This window comes from Bison bison, unplaced genomic scaffold (assembly GCF_000754665.1).
Source record: "Bison bison bison isolate TAMUID 2011002044 unplaced genomic scaffold, Bison_UMD1.0 scf7180017864297, whole genome shotgun sequence".
Taxonomy (NCBI): Eukaryota; Metazoa; Chordata; class Mammalia; order Artiodactyla; family Bovidae; genus Bison; species Bison bison.
Window position 1 is genome coordinate 5,402,879 of NW_011494869.1, and position 6,625 is coordinate 5,409,503.

At 43.0% G+C, this 6,625-nt stretch overlaps 1 non-coding gene across 1 annotated transcript; it reads left to right on the top strand.

Moving 5' to 3' along the window:
* The first annotated feature begins 5,943 nt into the window (after positions 1 to 5,943).
* TRNAD-GUC lies at positions 5,944 to 6,015 on the top strand. Its single transcript has one exon. It is a non-coding gene; the product is annotated as a tRNA-Asp (tRNA).
* The last annotated feature ends 610 nt before the right edge of the window (positions 6,016 to 6,625 follow it).

The window sequence follows — 6,625 nt, forward strand, 5'->3', positions numbered from 1 at the left end:
CACCGACCTCCTTACCACAAACCCACGCTGACAAACAAGAAGCCACTTCTCTCTGGCAGCCTTCTGTACGGGCACCCTTTTTACCTACGAGTCAACTCTCTCGTCTCCAGGTTTTCTGAAAGACATCTTTCAGCTCTGCATGTCTACTGGGTGGGAGGGGAAAAGGAAAAAAAAAAAAAACCCAGGGCGCTAGATTTCATTCTCTCCCCAGACATAAGCAAAAGTGGTTCATCCCCAAACCAAGCCCAGCAAGCCCTCACCACAGAATTTCTCTGTATAAAGAAAGTACCTTTTTGAAACACAAAGTTACTCTTTCAACTCAGGAAGGGGGAAAAAAAATTAATCCGCCGAGCAACCCCTAAACCTGTGCTTGGCTGGGATCCTGATGTCGATGGTGGGATGGAAGTGAATCATTTCTCTCTGCTCTGACTGCATCAGCAACAGAACGACAGGCAGACGTGTCTGGGAGCTGCTGGGTCCCCAGCAGAGGCCTCACACCACACTTGCGCCTAACTCTGATTGCCTTTTTGTTTGGAAGCAGGGCCATCTTAGCCAATGCAGGACAGGAATTAGGTTTAACCCAACCAGCTGAGGCCGGGGACTGAGAGTTCTGAGGAAGAATCTGTTGTGTACCATGAGGGATTATTGCTCCTGAGTCGAAAACTCAAGCCCAACTAGCTCCATCCCTCTGTCCCATTTGAACGCTCATCAAGGCCTTCAACAGGAAGTCTTACTTTATAGGTGTCTCTTCACAATAACAATAACTAGCAATTTTTGAACCAAGTCTTCCTAAGTACCCTGCCTTTGCTAAATGTTGTTTGTATGTCATTTCATTAGTTCCCAAAAACAAAAACAAGCAAAAAAACACCCATTTAAAAAACAACAACAAACCTATGAGGTGAGTGCTATGTTCTGTTTTACAGACATGGAGACTGAGATCCGGAGAATTGAGGTGGCTTGTCCATATCTAGTAACTGGCCAAGGCAGGATTTGAACCACAGCAGCCAACTCCACAAGTTCTTACTCTCTATGCTAAAAGTTCTCTTTCTCCTCACTTTTCCAAGGACTCCCCATTCCCCAAAGAATTCCATCCCCTCCCAGGTATCTGTAGGCCCCTCTGGCCTTCTCTCATCTGACGGACTTCCTCTTACCTGTTAGCATCCCTCAGGCCCTTCTGAAGAAACCATTCACTCATCCAACAAACACTGAGGGGAACTTCCCTGGTAGTCCAGTGGCTAAGACTCTGCACTCCCAATGCACGGGGCCCAGATTCCATTCCTGGTCAGGGAACAAGATCCCACATGACACAGAAAGGACCCTGCAACCAAGAGTTCACATGCCACAACTGGGGGAGGCAGGGGAAAGGAAGGGGTCGACTTCCCTGGTGGTCCAACGTGGTTAAGAATCCACCTTCCAATGCAGAGGGCATGGGTTCAATTCCTTTAGGAGAACTAAGATCCCTCATGCCACAATGAAGATCCTGCATGCAGCTAAATAAATAAATGAATAAGTATTGAAATAAACAAAAGCTCCCAAATACCGAACACTTACACATGACAAGCACAGTTCTAGAAGACTTGGCAGTGAACCAAACATATAAAAATCCCTGCCTTCACGGACTTTACATTCTAGTGGGGGAAGACAGATTTTTAAAAATATAAACACATGAAAAATACATGTGTCAAAGATGACAAGGAGTGCCAGCAAGAGAAATGAGGCAGAGAAAGGAGAGAGAGAAGACATAAGAAAATGTACAATTTTAGGCAGGGGGGCTAGGGCCTCACTGAGAAAGTGATACCAGACTTAAGCTCTCATAGACAAGAGAAGAAATTGAGTCGTGGAGGGGGAACGGCATTTGAAACAGAGTGAAGGGGATGTGCAAAGGCACAGAGGCAAGAGTGTGTTCGAGGACTGCGCAATGTGGCTGGAGTAAGACCAGTGAGGCAAAGAGCAATCAGAAGTGAGGCGAGAGAAGTAAGGAGAGGAGGCCAGGCTGTGTGGAGCCTAGCAGGCCATGGCAAGGGTGCTGGCGTTCACTCTGAGCGAGTCAGGAAGCTGATGGAGTATTTCAAGCAGACGTGCATTTTAACAGAATCACCCTGGCTGCTGTATTGAGATCAGGCTGATGGGGGACGAGGTTGGGAGGCTGTTGATAATTCAGGTGAGGAATGCTGGAGGCTCGAATGGAACGAAGGTGGTGAGAGCAGTCAGAGACTGGGTGTCTTCTGCACTGAAGTCAGCAGGACTTCCTGACAGATTGGAGGTGGGAGGTGAGAGAAAGGGAGGAGTCGGGAATGACACCCAAGTTTCTGGCCCAAGCATCTGGAAGAATGGAGTTGCCATTTACTGAGCTCTCTGTGGGAGGAACAGGTTTGGAGGAGGGAAAGCAGGAGCTCAGTACTGGGTATGATAAATGTCAGATGCCTATTAGAGATCTAGGTGAACAGGCAGTTAAACAGTTCTGGCATTCAACGGAGCAATCTGGCTAGATACACAAATGTGGAAGTCATTAGGGTGTGGATAGTATTTTTTTAAGCCACGAAATAGAGTGGAGTCACAGAGAGTGAAAGTAACTAAATAGGTAGGGTGTAAGGACCATGCCCTGGGGTGCTCAAACATTCAGAGGTCAAAGAGATGAAGAGAAAGTCGGCAGGAGACCAAGAAGGAACAGACAGGGAGATAAGATGCCACCTAGAGGAGTCTTTCAAGGAAGAAGGAAAGATCAACTGGCAAAGGCTTCTGATCCGTCAAGTGATGAGAGAAATTCACCCATCTGAGCAAAAGAAGAAATGTTTAGTTGAATAGTTTTCTTGTTTTGTTTAGATGTGCATTCATCTAGACTTCTCAACCAATCACAAGGGTGAGAAGAGCAGAGTTGGATCCTCACCCCACTGTGCTTCTGTCCCCTACTCTTCTCCCCACCTCCCTCTTCTCCTTCCCTCCCCCCATCATCCATTAACCCCTTCCCCCCCACCTCTAACCTCACCTCCAACTTTTGGTGGGGTTGACTTACCTAAGCCAGGGGAATCTTGGGCCTGAGCTGAAACAACAGAACAATCTCTGAGGCAAGTCATTGCTTCACAGATTTGGTGAAAGAAGTAAGCTACTATCTCTCTTTAAAAGGGCTTCCCAGGGAGCACTAGCAGTAAAGAATCTTTCTGCCAATGCAGGAGGCAAAAGAGATGTGAGTTTGATCCCTGAGTCGGGAAGATCCCCTGGAGGAGGGCATGGCAACCCACTCCAGTGTTCTTACCTGGAGAGTCCCATGGACAGAGGAGCCTGGCGGGCTACAGTCCAAAGGGTCACAAAGATTCCAACACAACTGAAGCGAAAGAGAGGGGTGGGACTTCCCTGGAGGTCCAGTGGTTAAGACTTTGCCTTCAAATGCAGGGGGTGTGGGTTTGATCCCTGATCGGAGAGCTGAGATCCCACCTGCCTTGTGGCCAAAAAAACCAAAACACAAAAAAAAAAAAAAAAAAAGGCAGCAATATTGTAACAAATTCAATAAAGACTTTAAAATGGTCCACATAAAAAAAGAAATCTCTAAAAAAAGTGGAGTGGGGGGGAACAGTAAGAGGGATAAACTAAAGGTGGCAGAAAGGGAAGACACAGACACCCACGTAAAGGGAAGACAATTTGTTTTTAAACAATGCCTGCAGCAATTCTGTTGTTGTTGCCATCAGGAAGCAAAGGAATTTATCTTGGAGCTGCACAGCTCTTCAGTTTAGGTAAAGTCTTTCATGAGCCTTTTCTAGCTGACTCCATCCTGGAGCCTAGAACAGGGTAGAGGTTGAGAACTAAATTCCTCTGCACTGAGTTCTCACTTAGCAGGTGAGGGAGATAGGTGTGTCAGAGGCCGGGAGCTGGGAGAAGAGAAATGGGAGGAAAATGGCTGGCAAAGAATTCCCAGGGGTGGGGTGGGGCTGAGGAACCTGTTTTAAGAGCAGTGAGGTCTAACAATTTTTTTTCTGGAACACTTTTATTGAAGTAATAATAGATGTAGAGATAAATGTCTACTACCTGCTAACTTTTCACATACACCCATATAACCAGCACTCAAGTCAGGCAATTTAGCAGCTGCCCTTGGATTCTTTTCCAGTCGTGACTCCACCCCAGGGCAGTCACTATCCTGACTTTGAACAGCATGGACTAGTTTTGCCTGTTTTTGTATATTATCAAGATGGGCGTGCCCTTTAGTATCTGCCTTCTTTCACTTGATATTGTATTTGTGAGGTTCAATCATACTGGTGCATATAGTTATATATCTTTTATTTTTCATTGCTGGAGACTGTTCCATTTTAATGATTATAATGCAATTGATTTATCCTCTCTATTGCTGATGGACAGAGATGTTATTTCCACTGGGGGCCACTGCAAACAGTGCTACTACAAACGCACTTGGACATTATCTAGATTTCACTTTTCCCCCAACAGTTTATTTTCAAATACTACAAACATAGGAAACTGCAATTATTATATAGTGAACATCTATATACATATGACTGGATGCATTTCAAAGCAAGTTGCACTTTCCCTAGCATTTCAGAATATGTATCATTGACAAAAGTTTACTGTTTATTTATGGGGTTTCCTTTGAGGGAAGACTTACATGAAGAGAAATGCATTCATAGTAACAGTATATAATTCATTGTGTTTGAGAAATGCATACACCTGTGTAATCCAAATCTCTAACAAAATCTAAAATGTTGTTACCATCCAGAAAGTTCCCTTGTGCCTCTTCCCAATTCCCCACTACAGTCATTGTATTCTCCTTTTTTTTTTCCCATCAAAGATTAGTTTTGCCAGCTTTAGAACTTCATATAAATGAAATGACACAGTATGGACTCTTTTGTCTAAGGCTTCTTTCACTTGGCATAATGTTTCTGAAATTCATTCATGGTATTGCATGAATAAGTAGTTTGTTCCTTTTCACCGCATGAATGTACCACAATTTGTTTATCCATGCTCCTGTTGATTGACATCTGGGATGCTTCCAGTTTGGGGCTTTATAAAGAAAAACGCTATTATCACTCTCATACTAGTCTTTCTGTTGGACATATGCTTTTATTTCTCTTGGGTAAATAACCCAAAACCAAAATTGCTGGGTTGTAGGGGTATGTTTAGCTTCATGCGAAACTGCCATAGCTTCATTTCAAAGTGGCTGTATGACAACCCAGAGGGATGGTATGGGGAGGGAGGAGGGAGGAGGGTTCAGGATGGGGAGCACATATATACCTGTGATGGATTCATTTTGATATTTGGCAAAACTAATACAATTATGTAAAGTTTAAAAATAAAATAAAATTTAAAAAAATAATAATAATAAAAAAAAGAAAATTAAAAAAATAATAAAATAATAAAATGTAAAAAATAAATAAATAAATAAATAAATTTTCACTAGAAGATACTGAAAATAAAGATGTAATTTTTTGCCCCTTCAAGCTTCCTGACTTCATGCTTTAGCGGTAGAAGTGAAAGGACTTGTTTATGAATTGATTTGGCTAATAAAGAGGTGAGAAAAAGAAAGCATATAGGGATAGGTGAGAGCATAATTTAGGTGTGCAGACATGACTGAAATAAAAGTTACTGTGTCTGGGCTAAAAAAAAAACAAAAAAAACAAACAAAGTGGCTGTATGACTTTAGACTCCCAGCAACAAGATGGGAAAGTTAACACTGGTTCAGTACTTTGCTGACATTTGACGGTGTTTGCCTTTCTCATTTAAGCTGTTATGGTGGGTGTGTAGTGATACCTCACTGTGGTGGTGTTTTTTTTCTTAAAGTTTTTTTTAATGTGGATCATTTTTAAAGTCTTTATTGAATTTGCTCCTGGACCAGGGATCGAACCTGAACCCCCTGCATTGGAAAGTAAAGTCTTAACCACTGGACCACCAGGGAGTCCCCTCACTGTAGTTTTAATTTGCATTTCTCTGATAACTAAGCCATCCTTGTTAGTATAGTGGTGATTATCCCTGCCTGTCATGCAGGAGACCGGGGTTTGAGTCCCTGATGGGGAGGCAACACACTGTTTTAGGGCTTCCCAGATGGAGCTTCCAAATGTACTTCCAGATGTACAAGCTGGATTTAGAAAAGGCAGAGGAACCAGAGACAAAATTGCCAACATACGTTGAATCATTGAAAAAGCAAGGGAATTCCAGAAAAACATCTACTTCTGCTTCACTGACTATTCTAAAGGCTTTGACCATGTAGATCACAACAAATTGTGGAAAATTCTTAGAGAGATGGGAATACCAGGCCACATTACCTGCCTCCTGCAAACGTGTATGCAGGTCAAGAACCAACAGTTAGAACCGGATATGGAACCTATATGCAGAGTACATCATGTGAAATGCTGAGCTAGATGAAGCACAAGCTGGAATCAAGATTGCCTGGAAAAATACCTATAACCTCAGATATGCAGATGATACCACCCTTAAGGGAGAAAGCAGAGAGGACGAGGGAACTAAAGAGTCACTTGATAAAGGTGAAAGAGGAAAGTGAAAAAGCTGGCTTAAAACTCAACATTCAAAAAATGAAGATGATGGCATCCAATCCACCACTTCATGGCAAATAGATAGGAAAACAATGGAAACTGTGACAGACTTTATTTTCTTGGGATTCAAAATC